Genomic DNA, 19,690 nt, shown 5'->3' with positions numbered 1-19,690 from the left:
TCAGCTTAGTTGAGACTACAACTATTTAAACTATAGATTAAAATACTTAAAAAATCCCATCTGAAATATGTTCTCTGTTTAAGTGCTATGGCTGATATAAAAATATCCAACAATATACTATACAAGTCCACAATGTGTTGTAAAATCACTGACCAGTTAAAGTGGTGTAGAAGCATGGAAATTTTTTTACAATTAGCAAAAACCTCTGTGCAAAATATATTTGGATATATTTAAAATGAGCATTTACAATTAATATAAAGGTTTTGTTAAAAACTGAATCAATTGCAAAAAGGAATGCTCCACTTTCATGAATGCATTGCTCTATGTCTTTCTAGCTCTGCTGATGAAATGTAGTAGTAAATAGGCCAGTTATACCCATTAAACGATTTTAACTTCTAAATAAAACAAGCAGGACCATACACTCCATGTCTCCACCCATGTCTGGCTAACTTTCAAATCACATCCAATCTGTTTGGCAGATAAATATTTGTTCTGTTGTCGCAGACATTACCTCATGCGTGTTTATCCTGAATGTAATCCAGAATTTTGGACATTTTGCTTAATTTCAACTACACATTAAGGTGGTCACTTGGGAGAGAGATGCATTTTGGACCACACATTTGGCAGATATTTTAAAAACAATATAGTTTTATTGACTGATCAAAGTTAAATAGAGCAAAATTATAACAGTAGTAGGTTCAGAAGACATATATATCCCAGATTAAGGATAAGATAATGGTGCAGTATAATCAATACTCTGAAAAAATACTTTATTTTCTGAAACACTTTGTAGATCATGTACTAACTGCAAACAAAACACTCATTAGACGAAAGCAGTCGATTTGCTGAGGTCTTTGTTTGAAAGTTAAAACTTATTGCTCTCATATAGTGCAGTATAAGTATATGCATAGCACAAGTATGCACAGAAATCATCTTCAAATGTTTACATTGACATACTGACATTAGTTACACATTATTCAAATTCCATTCCATTCCATTTCATAAAAAATGCAAAAACATAAGGGTAAGACACTTCCTTTAAATAAAAGTTGAAAAATCTGGGTTATCTGGTTTAACCTCTGCCATAGAAGGCCTTTATAATTCCTTTAGTCCCTTGAATATTGGGTTTATTGGGGTCCTTTCTGAACAAGAAAAGATGTAAAGGTGCATTCCACAGAGTTGTTTCTTTTTTGCATTGGCCTGTGCCTATTTTCTCACAGTTCCACACAGTTTTGCACAACAAAATGCTATTGATTACAATGGGAGCAAATGTTTGCTCTTGACTGCAGGCGCCAGACATGGGCTGGTAAATATATTCCATGAAGGATGAGGACTAGAAGGAGTAATGCAATGATTTTTGTGTACACATGCAAAAACAAGATTTCATTTTATAGAATTATATATTGTTCTGAACTCCTAGGGATGGACAATGTGCAATTGTAGTGTTTCCATTTTAGAAGGTTTCTGCAGAATCCTTTGGTCACACAAAATATCCAGAATTTTTTGTGCCTTCAACACTATTTTTTGGGTTGCCTTTTACAGTATCTAGATGAATTTTAAAGCGGAGTTGCATTTATATGGAAAAGTTGTGACACCTCAAACATGACATCCTGTAACAGTGCCGGTTACTCCCAGGAAAAAAACATTTGGAACCACGGGGGAAACCATGACAGGCCAAGCCACTTAATCCTGAGAGGATGAGCCGTGAGGGAGAAAGCTGAAGTCCTTGTGTTGGAAAAGGTAGAATCTTGAGGACAAAGTCAAGGTAGATAAACTGGCAAACTAAAGAAGACTCTATAGGAACCAGGATTGAGACAAAACTCCCAAATTACTTGTGCAAAGATTGGCAGGAGTGACAGTGTTAGGTTAGAAGCAGAAATTACGAGGTGTGTGACTTAAAATGACAGTCTTTATTTTATTTCAAGGGCGTGAAGTGAACATGCTTGGATAACTGATCCACTACCACCAGCAGTGTGGTAGAACTTTGGGTGTTGATGAGGTCGGTGATGAATTCCATGAATACATAAATCAATGGCCTCTGTAGGATTAGCAGGGGCATCTGGAGCCCGTGGAACCTTGGTTTGTTCACAGTTAGTGTAGGATTGAATGAAGGTGATTAATTTTTTTTACATTTGGCCACCAGAATTCCCAGAGGACTGACTGTTTTCTTGATGTCGGGTTACTCTGCCAAGAGTGAATCATAAGGACTTAGTCCTCCATGTCACAGAATATGATACAGAAGTGCACTTGCTGGCATTAGCACAAATCTAGTGGGAGGTGCGGAGTCTAAAATGCCTCTGGTCTTCTACAGAGAAACCCGCAAAGAGGTATAGGTTTTGCTGCGGAAGACGCACAGGTCGTGGTCCTACCAACGAGATACAGAAACTATAGGGTGGCCACATTAGCCAGGTCGGTAACGTTCTGACAGTTGTAGTACACAGGGATATCCAGAAGGGGTGGTCTCAAACTAGCCAGGTCGGTAACTTTCTGACAGCAACAGTACACAAGGAGGATCCAGAATAGTGGTCGAGTAACAGGCAATGAACAAATACCAGGTAAACCAATCAAAGGAGAGATCAGAAGAATGGTCAGGAATCAGCCAAATTCGACAGCCTTGACGTTGCTCGATCCAGGCCAGTATGTTATGATGAAGTAAAACCTGGTTAGGAATACCCACCTCTGTGCCTATAGAGAGTTCATCTTCTTTGATCCCTGAATATACAGCAGGATCTTGTACATGGTGAGGATAGAGAGAGGGAATCTGGTCCCCCCACTCAATCGGGGCCATGATGATGACCATCAACTCCCAGTTTCCCATATCGTGGATGATCTCAGCATAGATGATTTCTGTGTAATCCATGTGTCCTTAAAAGTTCATTGTTTGGTCAAGGCACTTAATCAAAATGCTAACAACTCTTGAGCAATTGTGGATAAACTATCTGTAGTTGTTGCTAATCCCTATGAACCTCTGGATTGCCTTGATCACTCTGGACACTGGCCAGTTGAGCACATCCCTGTGCTGAAATATTGTGACCCAGAAAGCTCACTCTGGACTGGTTGAAGGAATATTTCTCCATCTTGGCAAATAGCTAGTTGTCCAGGAGTACCTTCAAAACCCCTCTCAAGGGGCCATGATATTCCTCAAGAATGCTGGAGAGAATGAGGATATCATCCAGGTAAATGAGAACTGATGTCTCCAATAGGTCACTATAGAGGGAGTTCACATATGTTTGGAAAATGGGTGGCTTAGTGGCAAGCACTTCTGTCTCACAGCACTGGGTCATGAGTTTAATTCCCGCCCATGACCATGCCTGTGTGGAGTTTGTATGTTTTCCCGGTGTTTGCATGGGTTTTCTCTGGGTGCTCCAGTTTCCTCCCACACTGAAAAAACATACTGGTAGGTTAATTGGCAGTTATCAAATTGACCCTAGTCTCTATCTGTCTGTGTGTGTATGTTAGGGAATCTAGACTGTAAGCTCCAATGGGGCAGGGACAGATGTGAGTACATTCTCCGTACAGCGCTGTGGAATTAGTGGAGATATATATATATATATATATATATATATATATATATATATATAAAAATAATGATGATATTCCTTCATGTTTAATTTGGTGAAGTGTGTTGCCTGATGGAGACTCTTGAAGATGTTCAAGAACAGTGTGAGGGGGTACTGATTCTTGAAAGTTATATTGTTAAGGCCCCAATAGTTGCAGGTTCTTAGGGAATTATCTTTCTTTGCAATGAAAAAGAACCTGGTTTCCATGATTAACCCTCACTCCAAGATCTCTTGTATGTACACGACCACAGCCCTTATCTCAGGCTCAGACATCAGGTATTTCCTGCCCCTTGGTGGCATAGTGCCAGGTAGTAGGTTGATTGAGCTTCCCATTCTCTGTTGGGCGGTAGTGTTTCTGCATGCGTTTTGGCAAAGACCCTGCTGAGACCTTGGTACTTCTGGGGCAACCTTTCTGGTTTGGAGTTGGTCTCCTCTTTTTGGCTAGTAGTACATAGCATTGCTGCTTTTGCTGGTTGTAAGCCAGTGGTCTAGTATGACTTGGTTGTGTGTGAATAACCAGGGGTAACCCAGGTAAATTGCATTTTCGGGGCATAGATGGTGCTGAAATGATCAGCGCCCAGTGATTGGAATCAACAAGCATCAGAACTCATATAGTCTCATTGGTTACTGATGCTGGGGTTATGGGTAATCCATCAACAGCTTCTACACCCAATGGCCTGACCTTCAGAGCCAAGGGTTGTTTCATCTTGGGGGCAATGTCCATAGCGTTGAAATTCTCCATCGCTCAGAATTCAAGAAGGCCTCATTGTCTATGCAGCTAGCCCACCAGGAGAAGGTGATGGACAGCTTAAATTGCAGAAAGGAAAATGGAGAAATAATTTTCCCAATGCTCACTGGACTTGCCTTCTATTTTGGTGAACAAAAACATTTCCCGGCATCTCAGATCTTTCCATTCCTGGGCACACTTTCTTCTAGTGTCGTCAGCGGCCACAATAAAGACATCATCTGTTTTTCACTAGCGAGTTCTCTCATACTCGGGCAAGGAAAACCTACCTAGTTGCATAGGCCGGCGGTTCCCAAAAGTATGTGCCGCGGCTCCCAGGGGTGCCGCGGCGCTGTCACTGGGGTGCCGCGAGCCAGCCATAGGAAAAAAGAAACAGCACATAAACTTACCAATCCGTCGGGCGCCGGGACCCAGCAGCCTCCTCTCTCAGGAGTGTGACAGTGGAGCAGACAGCGGGGCAGACAGAGGAGTGTGACAGAGGGACAGAGGAGTGTGACAGCGGGGCAGACAGCGGGGCAGACAGAGGAGTGAGAGGTAGTGTGACAGAGGGGCAGACAGAGGGACAGAGGAGTGTGACAGTGGGGCAGACAGAGGGACAGAGGAGTGTGACAGCGGGGCAGACAGAGGGGCAGACAGAGGGACAGAGGAGTGTGACAGCGGGGCAAACAGAGGGGCAGAGGAGGTAGGACATCTTGAGAGGGGCAGTGGAGGGGGACACAGCGTGACAGGGGCAGAGGAGGAGGACAGCGTGATAGGGGCAGTAGAGGGGGACACAGCATGAGAGGGGCAGTGGAGCGGGACACAGCGTGAGAGGGGCAGTGGAGGGGGACACAGCGTGAGAGGGGCAGAGGAGGGGGACAGCGTGAGAGAGGGCAGAGGGGGAGACAGCGTGAGAGAGGGCAGAGGAGGGGACAGTGTAACAGAGTGCAGAGGAGGGGGGGGGACATCGTGAGAGAGGGCAGAGGAGGGGGGGCATCGTGAGAGAGGGCAGAGGAGGGGGACAGCGTGACAGAGAGCAGAGGAGGGGGGACAGCGGGGGCAGTGTGTCTGGATGCAGAGGGGGCAGTGTGTTTGGATGCAGAGGGGGCAGCGTGCCTGAGGGCAGAGTGTCTGGATGCAGAGGGGGCATTTTTGCATACAACTAAATAAGTATTTCTGTCCTGACCTTAATACTTATTACAATTTTTTGGCCCAACTACTTCTAAAACAGGACTGCTCAATAATTATTTTGGAGGGGTGCCTTGAAAAAATTTGGAGACTCTAAGGGTGCCGTGAACTGCAAAAGTTTGGGAACCACTGCCATAGGTTCTTTCAAGTGCTCAAGGATCATTGGTGGCTGATGAGCTCATAAGAGATGGTGAGTAGTCATCTCGATCCACTAAAGCTGCGATTCCAATATTCAGCTGTTGAGCCAAATGTAAAAGGCAATGAGTGCCTACAGGAAGGTGGGGAGGTTCCAACAAGTGAGATTGTCTTTAATAAGTCTGCCAATCCTCTTTGAAAAGGAACGAGCAACGACTTGTCAGTCCCTCTGGTCTATAAAGAGCAAGGCCTGGAATTAGATGATATACTGGGTAACTAAGTGACCATGTTGCTTGATCACTTAAATGCATTTGGTGGTGTGACCTGGAGAGTAAAAAATCAGCTTCAACCTGGCCAAAAACCATTTGCGATTAGCAATCAAAGGATCATTCTTCTTGGAGAGTGGACTAGTCCAAAGGCCAGTAAATTAAATGAATGGGCATCTCCTTCAGGTCTCTGCCTTCACCCTTCATCTTTCTATCAATATATTTGGAATAGTGATCTAATGTTAGCTGGCACTAGATTACTATTAAACATGATATAATAATGCTGGGGTACAGTGAGACCTGGATAAGTTCCCCTCTGCATCCATGTGCTCTCTATGGGATATAAGGTTACAAAATAAAAAATGTCATCCAAAAAAGATCTCTAAAGGTGCTGACTATCTTCATAATTATACTTTAATACTCCTAATAGGTAAATTCAATAGTTGTATTACAAAAATAGTGGTTGCTGATTATTTTTTATATATATATATATATATATATATATATATATTAGAATAAAATAATTTGACTTCCTTTGAGATTACAGTATAGAGAATCTCGTGGAATGTTGCTTTCAATACCTCCTAATAGTGTACGTAAAGGGAAAGATCTTTTCGTTATTATAGCAGATAAAATCTCTGGACCATTATAATTCAGCGAGCAGCAGATATTTGGTGTTAATTTGCATATGTCGATGTTCATAAGAAACAAGCTGCCCTTATTAGAAGTATACACAGTCACGATGCGCTTAAAGGGAGCAAATTAGGAACGACTTTGAAGCAGTCCGTGTTGGCATTTTTGACACTCCCAGCTGCAGATGTTTTTTTTTTATCTGCCCTCAAACAATGAAATTTCGGCTTCCCAGTGATTAACTCTCGTATAGGGCTTGTCCTTCATACATGATCACAGCCTCCTAGATTCAGGTCTTTTGATTAAATTGTTCCTTTTATCACAGTTCCATAAGCAACGATCCAAACAGGTTCCTATAGTTGCAACCATTGAACCTATCTTATGCGTTCTCCACATTGTGGTTTCATCAGAGACTTTTATCAAATAGGTTATAAAACAGCTAAAAAAAAAAAAATACATGTATTTTCAACCATTTATGGTTTAAGCATACCATAAAATGTTAATCTATATTTTGTATAGCAAAAGTTCTGTAATAAGTGCTCCAAAATATTGAATTCACAAGTTTGATGGCAGCAACTCCAGCTCAACCACGCCAACCAGAAAAGGAGAAATCTAAAACTAACGAAACAAATAGAGACAGAGAGCGCTCATAGTGTAATATTACCAGGTACTATATAATATAAAATTCTCAAAAATAAATTGCGTACAATTCATACATTGAACAGGACCTTATAACTATCACACAATGTAAAAAAAAGGAAGAGACAATAGTTGAATATTGAAGCACTCCAGTCCTTAACAATTACTTTAATAGTTAAAATCAAAACTTTATTAGGTAATATTAAAATACAATTATTGATCAGAAACGTGTAGGCGAATTATGAGTAAAAATTTGGTGATAAAGTAAGAAAAAAACGAGTGATTAAAATAAATAAAAATGACCCTAGGGTGGGATTGATCACAAATATTATATATCCCAGTACTTAGATCTCATAAGGTGACACTTGAATTATTTCATTTAGTTTACCCATAATGTTTATATTGAGTAAACAATCAATATCTTTCCTTAATTAGACCACTCTTATTGGATGACTCCAATTAATTCAGTAGGTGAATGATTAGCAAAATATCCTTGTTCTTTATGGGTATTGTGTCCTCATATTATTACATCTTTAGGCCCTTGTTCATACCAATTAGGCTATCCTGTTCTTATTTTTTCATTCTACCATTCTACCCCCCAAAAATGTTTCATTTGATTGAATGTTATATAGTGAAAACCCTCTAATGCAATTTGTTATTTTATTTATTTTGTTATTATATTGTATAGGTGTATATAGAATCTCATGCCTGAATGTGACTCAGAATGATTCCATCCATTTCTAGGGACATTTCTAGGGCCATAATTGCAGTCATCTGGACCTATTTTTTCATGTTGAATACTTAGTTGAAATGGAGGTGGCAAGGGTGGCAGTTTTTTTGCTCCCATTGTTTTACTGTTTTACTGTTTAAGGCCAGTTACTTGTCCAAGACACTTTGGGCCCGATTCATTACGGCACGCAAAATGAACTTTATGCATTTTTTTAAAAAATGCACATAAATTGTATATATGCACGTCCGCATTTAGCTAGAAGCGCATCTGAAGAAATGTCCCTTGTTGAATATGGGTGCAGGTACACTCTGCATATATGGCATTTGCCATATTGAGACAGACACAGCACACTGCATACATACAATAAATATGTAAAATTTAAAGTCTTAGCAGAATGTGCAGAAAAAAAAGTATTCAACTGTTGCCACCTATTAATAATATAGTCATTAATTAAAAAACATTTTTTAATGTTTTGTTTTTTATAAGTTAATACATTTAGCAGGATGTTATTAATGTCTATTGTACATAAAATATATTTTTACAGTTCCTGTTGATTGCAAACACGTTTTAACATGCAAACATAACCGTCATTAATATCAGTTGGCACATACACGGGAACTGTAGCTGATGCAAGTGATATGACTAAAAAACACATACCTTAGAGATGCCCAAAGCTTGAATCGATCACTGCTGTGTGCGCTCGAGCTTGGCACACTCGTCATTACTGTACATTGATTACGTGAATACACCCAGTCCCCCTCCTCTTTCTGCCCATGAAATCATAAGCTGTTGAAAGTGTCCTTTACATTCTAAGATGAATTGCATACACTTTCGTTCACTCGCGTATTGTTAGGCTGCTGGCCCTGATCACCAACCCACAGAACTAGATGATGAACGCCTATAGCAGCCGCCATTCCCTTAGAGTTTGATGCGCTCACCGGTACTCGGATGTCCCCAGGACTTAGCTGCAAGAGTAGTGTGGGTTGGAAATGCAGGACCACAGCGGCGGGCCAGGAGACTGGTAGAAGGCAGCAGGTAGTCAAAACAATAGCCAAGGTCAAGGGTCACAAGCAAGCAGGGTAATCGATAAACACGCCAGGGGATGGGGTCACAGGCACGTTAGCAAAGTCCAAGGTACAGGCAAGAAGTGTCAGGGTCACGAGCTAAACAGGCAGAGTCCAAATAATCCAAGCAGGGGTGTCACGGTTCTTACGAGGAGACTCGGCAGATGTAGCGAAACCAAGAGATTCGAACAGTTTGGCACTACTCCAACAGGGCGCGGAGTCTAACAAGGAGACGGTGTTCACCAGGAACCGCCGCAAAGTGGTATGGGCTTAGCTGCGTCTACCTCGCAGGTCGCGGTCCCTACTAGAGCACTGTACGGAAGTCCCTGGGTAGACTACAGGCAGTAGTACCGTAGGAAGGATGGTCAATACAATAAGTAATGGCAATGAAGATAATGCAGATCGGTGTAACTCTGTAAACCACTATGTGGTGTAAGGTTCAGGAGAATGAGCGTCAGCTCTAAAGGCAAATGTAGAGGAGTTGTCCGGAGATGAGCGTCAGTTCTGCAGGCCACTATGTGGCGGAGAGTTCCATAGAGTGCGCGTCAGCTCTGCAGACCACTATGTGGCGGAGAGTTCGGTAGAGTGAGCGTCAGCTCTGCAGACCACTATGTGGCGGAGAGTACCGTAGAGTGAGCGTCAGCTCTGCAGACCAGTATGTGGCGGAGAGTACCGTAGAGTGAGCGTCAGCTCTGCAGACCACTATGTGGCGGAGAGTTCGGTAGAGTGAGCATCAGCTCTGCAGACCACTATGTGGCAGAGAGTTCGGTAGAGTGAGCGTCAGCTCTGCAGACCACTATGTGGTAAAAGTTCAGGAGAATGAGCGTCAGCTCTGAAGACAAATGTAGTGGAGATGTCCGAAGATGAGCGTCAGCTCTGCAGTCCAGAATGGAGTTAAATAACTGGAAAGTAACAGGAAGCCACTTCAATCACCAGGAGGTAACACAAAGAACAGGCACTGAAGAAAGAGAGGAGGTGCCTTTTAAACTTGCCGCCAGGGAGAAGGGCCAATCAGCAGAGAGCAGGGGAATTAGAATAATCGCCAGGTCTGCGCATGCGCAGACCCGAATCCAAGATGGCGGCGCCCAGCGGGAAGCGGAGCGCCGATGAGAGGTAAGTCTGCCGGGTGTCAGGTGCACTGCCCGAACACCCGGCGCGTGATAAGGGGTCATGCACAGGAGGTCAAACAGAGTATCCACAGGACAGGGCAAGGAAGACAGGAGCAGGTCAGCAGACTAGGATAGACACGCTATAACCGGCAGTGAGGCTCAGTCCTCACTGCCTTAAATACTACAGTCAGCCAATCAGAGCCTAGCTCTGAAATCACTCACAGCCCCTGCCTAATATACCAAATAGATTAATTAGCCTACAGGCTAGTACATATAATAAGCTACTTAATCAGCCCACAGGTTCTGACATCTGTTGCGCATGCGCCCGGCTATTCAGCCTGCTGGAGCACCTTGAGACAGTGTTCGGCATCCGACCGTTGCCCTGCCCTGAATTTCTGGGAAAGTGACGTCCCGGTCGTCATAGCGACGGCCGGGGTGCCAGGAGGAGACATAGTGAGTCGCGGCGGTGCCCGCGGCCGCCGCGACTATCTAACACATATAATCCATTTCTGGGCATGCGCAGAGCAATTTAATGCAAAACATGGCACGTATCGGCATTTACATTTCTTAATGAAACAGGCCCAAAATACAGAAGTCTCAGTTACACACATTTGTAAATATGTAATAAGCTACCCACTCCTTCTTACTTACCCTGTTATGTTGTATTATTAGTAGGTTTATTATTAGGTCACACTTTGTGTGATTACTTGTTGTTTACTGACCACAGGAATTAGGCCTTAATTATACATGTTTTAATCAAAAGAACAGATACACTAGCTCAGGAAGAGGCAGACATTACGGAAAGTCAAAAGAGTTAAAATTCTTTACGCAATCCTTACTATTAAAAGCAATCCAGTGACGATATAGGAGATTCAAAGCATACAAATCCAATAAGAATATTCACTAGGAGGATGATACACATTAAAATAAGAAAGTATCTTATGAATGTAACCCCTGAACAGATCCAAGGATTGTAGATCCACTTGCAAATGGTAGTTTCAGTGCATCTCACCAAGTCTGGTCTGAACTCTCCGCAGATGACATATATACTCCTCATATTCCAGGGGTCACCTGAAAGAGGCCCCACCTATCATGCCAGCATAAATAAATAGTGTACGTATCGAAAAAGGCATAAGCTATGATGGTTCGTTTGTTATACATTGAGGAAGGAATTTGATTGTAATGATGGATAGGCACAGTAATTAGAATGATGCAAAAGGTTTATTATGGTTGCGACACTGTGTATAATGTTGATAGTTCTTGGTAATGCAATCAATGAGTGGTATAAATGGTTAACATAATAAAATACCAACATAAAACCAAAATGCAACAATAAGCACTCACTAGAGGCAATTAATTATGATGATAATCTGTCAATATAATTTTCTCCTCTCCATGCAGAATAGATCTAAATTCTTATAGTTTGGCTATTTCTGTCTTTGGTGCACTTATAAATAGAAACTGCCTCATTCAGAATGGTAGACAAAATGTCCGTCTCCAGCTATTTAGTTTGTTAGGCACAAATAACAAATCTCATTAATACAGCCTGATACTCAGTTTCTTTTCCCTCAGTATAGGTATAGATATTAACAAACTCAGGGTAAAAATTTTTGTAGAATTGAGTTTTGCAAAGGAACGGTTTGTTCTTCTTTTCCACAAAATGCCATTTTGCCCTGCATTTGTAAATTCACATTTACATTTTGGAGCATATGAATAGAACTGGGCCAACTATGGTCAATTCATTCTGCTCTGTGGGAAAATATAAGGCCAGATTCTGCCAACAAAAAAAGTGTGAAATTTCGTGACCAAATGCAAAATCAGGCGAAAACTTTGCAAAATAGTTTTAAAAATGTCTCTAAGGAAGGTCAGGAGGGGATTCAGGAAATGTAGGAGCCCAACATAACTATATGTACTGGAAAGACTCTAGGAAAGCTATAAGGGACGCATTATTATTTAAAAAAAAAAAAGCTGTGTGTGAGGGAATGGGGTGCTACTGGACTGAGAAATTTTTATTCATCACCTGTTTCTCACAGTGTAATGTACTTTTTGGCCAAGAGGTGATGCTCTGCCAGAGATTCGCTATGTATCATATTCCACTGGATTTATTTGGACTAAGTTCCTCACTTGTTAAGGGGGCCGTGTTGTACATATCTCACTGGATTTATTGGGACTGATATCCTCACTTGTTGGACCTGCTATTGTTAAGGGGGCCGTGTTGTACTTATCCCACTGGATTTATTTGAACTGATTTCCTCACTTGTTGGAGCTGCTATCGTTAAGGGAGCCGTGCTGTATTTAATCCTGTTCTGCAGAATAAATCATCCTTCTATTTTTCCTCTAATACCGTGTCTGAGTGATTTGGGAACCACGTATCTTCACACTGCGGTATTCAATGATTGCTTTCTAGTATCTCTTTAACATATCTAATATAAAAGCTAATATCATATCCAAAATGATCACAAATCAATACACTGTATTTATAAAAGTTACATGCTAAAACAAATACACATGACATATGACAAAATAACTAATCTGCACACAGTATTGGACATGCTTACAGGCTGATAACACAAAGATGTCAAATTACATACCAGTATGCAATTTAATACATATGTAAATGTATCAGCCTACACACATGTACAATACTGTGTTCACATTGGTTATTTTGTCGTATACAGTATGTCAGGTTTTTTAACTATTAATGAAACTTGCATCTTATGATCATTTATGGGTCATTATATTTTATACTGGAAATACACATCCTCGTTATTAGATAAGAGTATTAGCAACTTCCTTCTCATTCTACTATCTCTTATTCTACTTATGTATGGACAACAGTAGATTAATAATATAAAATACAGAGCCAGAAGTTATATTCAATCTTAGCTTTTTTACAATTTTTTAACAATCATATTTCATTATGATTTATGATTTTCTACCCATTCCTGATAAACATGAAATGTGTTTTAATATCACAAAAACTAAGCAGAATGCATTAAAAGACTTATAAACAACTATAATATTATTATCAAGCCCACTGATAAAGGGGGAGGGTTGATTATTTAAGGGACTATATAATAGAGATAAAAAGACAGCTCTCCTACTTTCTAAAGACCACACATCACAATCATAATGGAGGGTGTAGAAAAGGAAATTTTAACTGGAAAAAAAAAGAGTTCTAAGTACTAAAATTTCTAATATTCAGATTCTTGACCTTGTGAAAATTCCTAAATGGCTACAAACAGATTATATCAAACAGTCATTCCCTGACTTCTAATTTATCAGAATACATACATTTGTTTTTACATCTGATAGTTACTAAACAGGAAAGTTACTTAAGGCACTACCAACGTCCTAAATATTTTAAATGGAGTCATTTGGAAGGGCTCATTAATATTGTGTACAGTTAAATCACTGTATATATGTATCAAACATGGTCAAGGTCGTGATCATGTTCAGCAATATCTCTGACTTATCTTTTCAAATTTTCTTCCTCATTAACAGTACTAAATTAATACTTACACTTAACTTCTTTTGGTTTGGTGGACAAAAGTATAATCAGACACATGGAACCGCTATGGGGACCACATTTGTGCCCAGTTATGCAAACCTCTTCCTAGTCATGTGGGAGGAGGATCACATCTGTGCACATACAGGAAAAATCTGGTTATATGGAAGTGGTTCATAGATGATGTGTTTTCTTTATTTGGCAGGGCAACACAAAACTGATGAAATTTATTATGTAGCTAAACACCAGTGAACTTAAACTGGAATCCATCACCCATCATCAGAGGAGGGCTGGCAAATTTTAGCGCGGGCCCAAGATTCAATTATTAGGCACATTTTAAAGGAAAAAAATTGAAGGTGGTCCACTGACCCAACCCAAGGTAGCCCGCTATGGGACAGGCTGGGAGGCAGATGCCCCCCAGCCCAGCCTGCCCCTGCCCATCATAATAAAGAAAAACTAGTTTTCCTGGATTCAGAATTTTAGGATTCAGAAGACGGTATAGAAATTAGATTGTTTGTTAAACTAGTAGCCTGTAACAATTATTTAATGCCAACAAGTAACCACCATAACAGATCATCATCATTATCATCAGCTATGTATATATTGCCACGAATTCTGCAGCGCTGTACAGAGAACTCACTCACATCAGTCCCTACCCCTTTGGAGCTTACTTTCTAAATTCCCTAACATACATACACAGACTGAGAGAGACTAACTAGGGTCAAATTAATAGCAGTGTCACTCACCAGACTGTGAGTGCTTCTTCCCGTATGTTTAGGAACCGTGGCCGTCCACCATCCTGAGGGTCTGCGCATGTGCAGCCCTTTCAAACCTTCTGTTCATGTTCCTTTTAGTTAATTGGCCGATCAGGCAACACTCCCTATTTAAAGCACCTGAGTTCCATACCTCGTTGCCTGATCTTGGAGTCTCATGCCCCATGAGCCTCTGAAGGTGTTCCTGTGTTTCCTCGTGTATTCAGCTCTGCTGATTCCTGTGGTTTCCAGACCACTTCAACTCTCCTGTGTTTCATCGTGACTGTATTAGCTGATTCCTATCCGCTGCCTCCGTGCACTACAGTTATCAACTCACTTCAACTCTCCTGTGTTTCATCGTGACTGTATTAGCTGATTCCTATCCGCTGCCTCCGTGCACTACAGTTATCTACTCACTTCAACTCTCCTGTGTTTCATCGTGACTACTCCAGCTGATTCCTATCCGCTGCCTCCGTGCACTACAGTTAACAGCTCACTTCAACTCTCCTGTGTTTCATCGTGACTACTCCAGCTGATTCCTATCCGCTGCCTCCGTGCACTACAGTTATCAGCTCACTTCAACTCTCCTGTGTTTCCTCGAGACTGCACCAGCTGATTCCTATCCGCTGCCTCCGTCCACAACAGTTCCAGCTCATCTCAACTCTCCCGTGTTTCATCGTGACTGCACCTGCTGATTTCTATCCGCTACCTCCGTGTACCTGCAGTGTCCTGCTTGCCGCTACCCTTCAGTTCTACTCGTGTCGGCAGCCAGCTGATACGCTCTCCGTGCTTCTACATTGTTCCTGCCTGTGTCAACTCGCCTGTCTGCATCGGATCAACGCCTCGCTGCTTTCATCTCGTCTAGACCATCTCTACTCTTCAGGGTTCTCCAGGTGTCCAGTTCTATATACTACTGCTTCCTGAGTATTTGTTTCTATCCCTGCTGGTCTACCTACCTGTGCGCTGCACCTACTTGATTACCGCTTCTACCCTCCTGGGACTTCGCATCCTGCCGGCCTCCTGCCGTTCAGGTATCTCTGCACTCCTGTCTGACAGCCTGCTCCTGAACCACGGTATGCATACTTCTCATTGACTGTGCTGGTTTATTGCATATCTTGCTGGACTGAGTTGTTCTCCTCTGGAGTTTACTATCCGCTGAGACTATTGCCATCATTTGACTGTGTTACCTTTTGCCGGATAGTTCCTGTGACTTTGTATTATTGTGCAGTGCTGTTCAGTCATTACTATATTGTGCATATCATCGTGGGATCAAGTTCAGTGTGCCCGTGTATACTCTGTATTGCATTTCTCTCCCCGTGCTCCTCCTCACATATATATTCAGTGGTACAACTTGCTAGTGGCAGACCACTGTTCCCTGTTTCCTGAGTCACCTGTTTCCAGTATCCTTTCACATAGCAGTGGTACAACTTGCTAACGCAGACCACTGACTTCCCGGATACCTCCACCTGGATTCCATTCCTTCACCTAGACAGCGGTACAACTTGCTAAACGCAGACCGCTGACTCTCATCACCTCCTCGTTGCTTCTGGACATTCCTCCTCACTATAGCAGTGGTACAACTTGCTACCGCAGACCACTGACTACCCTCACGTTTTCCTTGCCCATTCAGTTCCTCGTGTACTATTACCTACATATTACCAGTCCTGCTAGTCATAGACTTTCCACGAGCATTCTCTACCATCTGCTGTCTCCTGTTCCGTGATCACCCCGCTACCAGAGTACCATATTACCATCTATACTGCTCTGGTAAGTCCATCACCTGGTGATCCCTGGGTAAAGACTCCTAGTGCCCGTGACAAGCAGCCAATTAACCTGCTAGTATGTTATTGGAGTGTGGGAGAAAACTAGAGCACCCAGAGGAAACCCACGCAAACACGGAGAGAGCAAACAAACTCCACAAAGAATGGTCGGGAATTGAACTCATGACCTTTGTGCGGTGAGGCAGAAATGTTAACCACTAAGCCACCGTGCTGCCCAAAAGATGGATTCAAATTCAAAACAAAGAAAATCTAACAAGGAAATATTTGAAACAGGTTTTTTTTTTCGAAGCAGGAGAAAGTGATAGAAACACACTTATTGAATTTAGAAAACATGATTTAATATGCAGCAGTTCCTCCCAAAATTCCTGTAAACATTTTGGTCAAGCATTGACATATTTATTCAAGGAGGAAACTCTGGGATTAATAAGCATCAAAACCAAAATTTATTGAAGGGCACCAAATCTACGTAATAATTAACTACTAGACATCTTACATATAACCATGATGACAAGAAATTGTGGTTTAAGGAATAAGAAGTTTTATCTCATTGCAAAAATTGCCAATGCTACAGGAATAATACAAATGGAGTGACAAATCCCATTAAAGAATATACGTGTCATGTAATGAAAAAAGAGTTTGGATAAAATATATCATTATCTGTGAATCATAAGGTATCTATTAGAATGTCCTATAATTGTTAGGCAACACCAAGCACAAATTAAAAATTAGATTTGCGGAACACAACCACATGCAAAGGAGAGACTAGACACAATTCAGTATCTTATCATGTATACACCCGCCACAATAAGGATATATTACAATTTATTTTTCCAGCTATTTCAATAATAAAATAAAAACTGTAGAGAGGTTGACTACATCTCCACTCTAGCAAAAGAGGAGACACAGGACTCTTTCTATTGCACACTCTTAAACCTTGAGGGTTAAGTATAGATTTAGAATTGGGATCATTCTTACATATGGAATCGATTATTTGTATTATATGCGAGCATACACTTATTTATCCACTCTATTATTATTTTAAGTATTTAGCGACTGATTTGCACTCATGAATTCCATGTATTTTATTATTGGAGGATATTTATGTAATTGAATACGTAATGTTCCTTTGAATTTTTAATCTGCTTAATATCTATATTTGTGTGACATATACAAAGTCACAGTATATACCATTATATAGATTTTCAAATCTGCTTTCTATTTTGTCGGACTTGTCACAAACACACTCCCAGCTGCTGTGACTTTGGGGTTTGCTGTATGAGGTCACACGATTCCAGCCCGCAGTCTCTCTTTACCTATCACACAGGTTATAGACCTACTGAATCTCCCCCAAACAGCGCTTACACCTCACACACTTCAGGTTTGCCACCACCTATTGAATACGGGTAATAGGACCCCAATATACTGTCCCACACTGGCACACAAGGCTTCTAGCTGCTCACAGACTAGCAAGACCCACACCAGCAAACAAAGGGTTAACTCTTCAAACCTCCAGACTGTTACACAAATGTAAATGCAAGCACACACTAAGCTTGTTAATCAAATGTATCAACAAATCACACACTGGCATTCAAAGGGCTAAATTAGGCAACAGGTTAACAGGCTAATGGATTCGTTAGAGTATCAAGGACGCCACATTTTAAATTATAGATTTAATATACAAAAGTACAGGGCATTCAGATATAAAGAAAAATAATGAATAAACAATTAATAGATTGACATACACAAGCACAACAGTTTAAAGTAAACGGGGTTACGTTCAGAGTGTCACTTACATGAATTGCATACTCTGTGCCATGGGAAATTGGCAAGGAAGATGGACAGATTATCAATGTGAATTGATTTTAAAAAAGTCTGACAATTTGCTGTAACTAGTCTCAGTTTTTTAAAGACACTTCCACACCTGTCCCGCCCCCAGGGGTTGTGGCTGTGATTCTTTCTTCAATCACCATTTGCATGTTGTGTGATTTACTGCTCAATTCTACTATGAGACCTAACAGGTCTGTGAAGCATTACACAATTTTATTATTAATAAATCCCTTATGACTTTGTCCATCTTTTGATACCAAACATGATGAAATTTTGACAATGTGACATACTTTTTCCAAAGATATGTGATTTTAGCTGTTTCTGGATACTACTCGTACCTGTCATTCACAACCCTGGTGTGATTTCAGCTCCTCAGTATGGAGTGCCACCCAGATTCCCCAAAATATGAACTATGAAGACATTTTCCTTTAAAGCTCATATTTCTATATACCTGTATAGGCCTTCAAAATGCTGCCTTGGGCTGCAAGGATGTCCAGCTGTGACCGACCCCACAAAGTCTATTCAGAAGTCCAAAAATGAACTTGTGTCAGGATATATCTCACAGCAAGAGCTCTTTGAAGCTGCCATAGGTGACATTCCTATCTTCTCACACTGGAATGTACAAAGCCCTCCAATACATTTACATCAGACTTTTTGTCCTCACATTTTACACTTTAGTAGCTAAACTTATCAATGGATTCATTTGATATAACATATTTACACTGCAGTTATGAATTATCTCTTATAATGACTGTAAGTTCTCTATGTTCATGACACCTCCCCTTTTTAAGAGATGGCATGGGGATTGACTGACAGGTCATTGCCCAGGCCATCTACTAAGGGAGACGGCTGACTAAGGGAGTGTGGGCTAGCATCTGACCCCCCTGTCTCTATAGAAAACTAAAGTGAATGATCAGAACTCAGATGGGGATCTGAGTGGTGAACATTCGAACTACAGGTCCCAGCAGCAATGTTAGGATTGCTGTCACTAGCTATTTCCCATTGGTCAGGACTATGTGTGTACCGCATATTCTCAACACCCCTGGGTACAGCTGGTTCAGGTACAGAACTCACAGTTTCACTCTGCCCTCCCTCCCATTTAACCTGTAATCTATCTTCGGAGCATATTACCTGGGTAGAAACATTGCATTTCTTTAACACAACAGAATTAATCACATAGGGCCTGAGTCATTAAGGAAGGTAAGGCAAAAAAAGGAGTAAATGTCCATAGGGACAAACCATGTTACAATGCAGGGGTGCAAATTAGTTGACTATTTTGCACATAAGTTAAATACTGGCTGTTTTTTTTTCATTTAGCACACAAATACTTCATAGCTTTATTTGTACACTGAAATTTAAAGTTGATCTAGGAAAGGCCTGTCCAACCTGCGGCCCTCCAGATGCCCTTCTAGCAATCAACAGGTTGTCTATTGGCAAAGCATGCTGGGGCTTGTAGTTTCACAACATCTGGAGGGCCGCAGGTTGGACAGGCCTGATCTAGGACATGCCCTACCCCAACTATAAATCTGTCTCCACATTTTACATTTACCTCCCCCTCCAATGCAACATGGTTTTGCCCAGATACAAAGTTACTCCTTTTTAATGCTTTACTCTCCTTAATGACTCAGGCCCATTGTCATCTGTCCCATTTCTAGCAAGCATAATATCTACATCAGAATCAATGCCAATATTTGCAGTAACACTGTAATCTTTTCTTACCTCAAGACAAGATGACAACGGAAGAACATGTGTAGACTTTAATGCAATACTTCTTTTG

The sequence above is a fragment of the Mixophyes fleayi genome, chromosome 1 (assembly GCF_038048845.1).
Source record: "Mixophyes fleayi isolate aMixFle1 chromosome 1, aMixFle1.hap1, whole genome shotgun sequence".
Lineage (NCBI taxonomy): Eukaryota > Metazoa > Chordata > Amphibia > Anura > Limnodynastidae > Mixophyes > Mixophyes fleayi.
Note: the sequence above shows the minus strand (reverse complement) of the source record.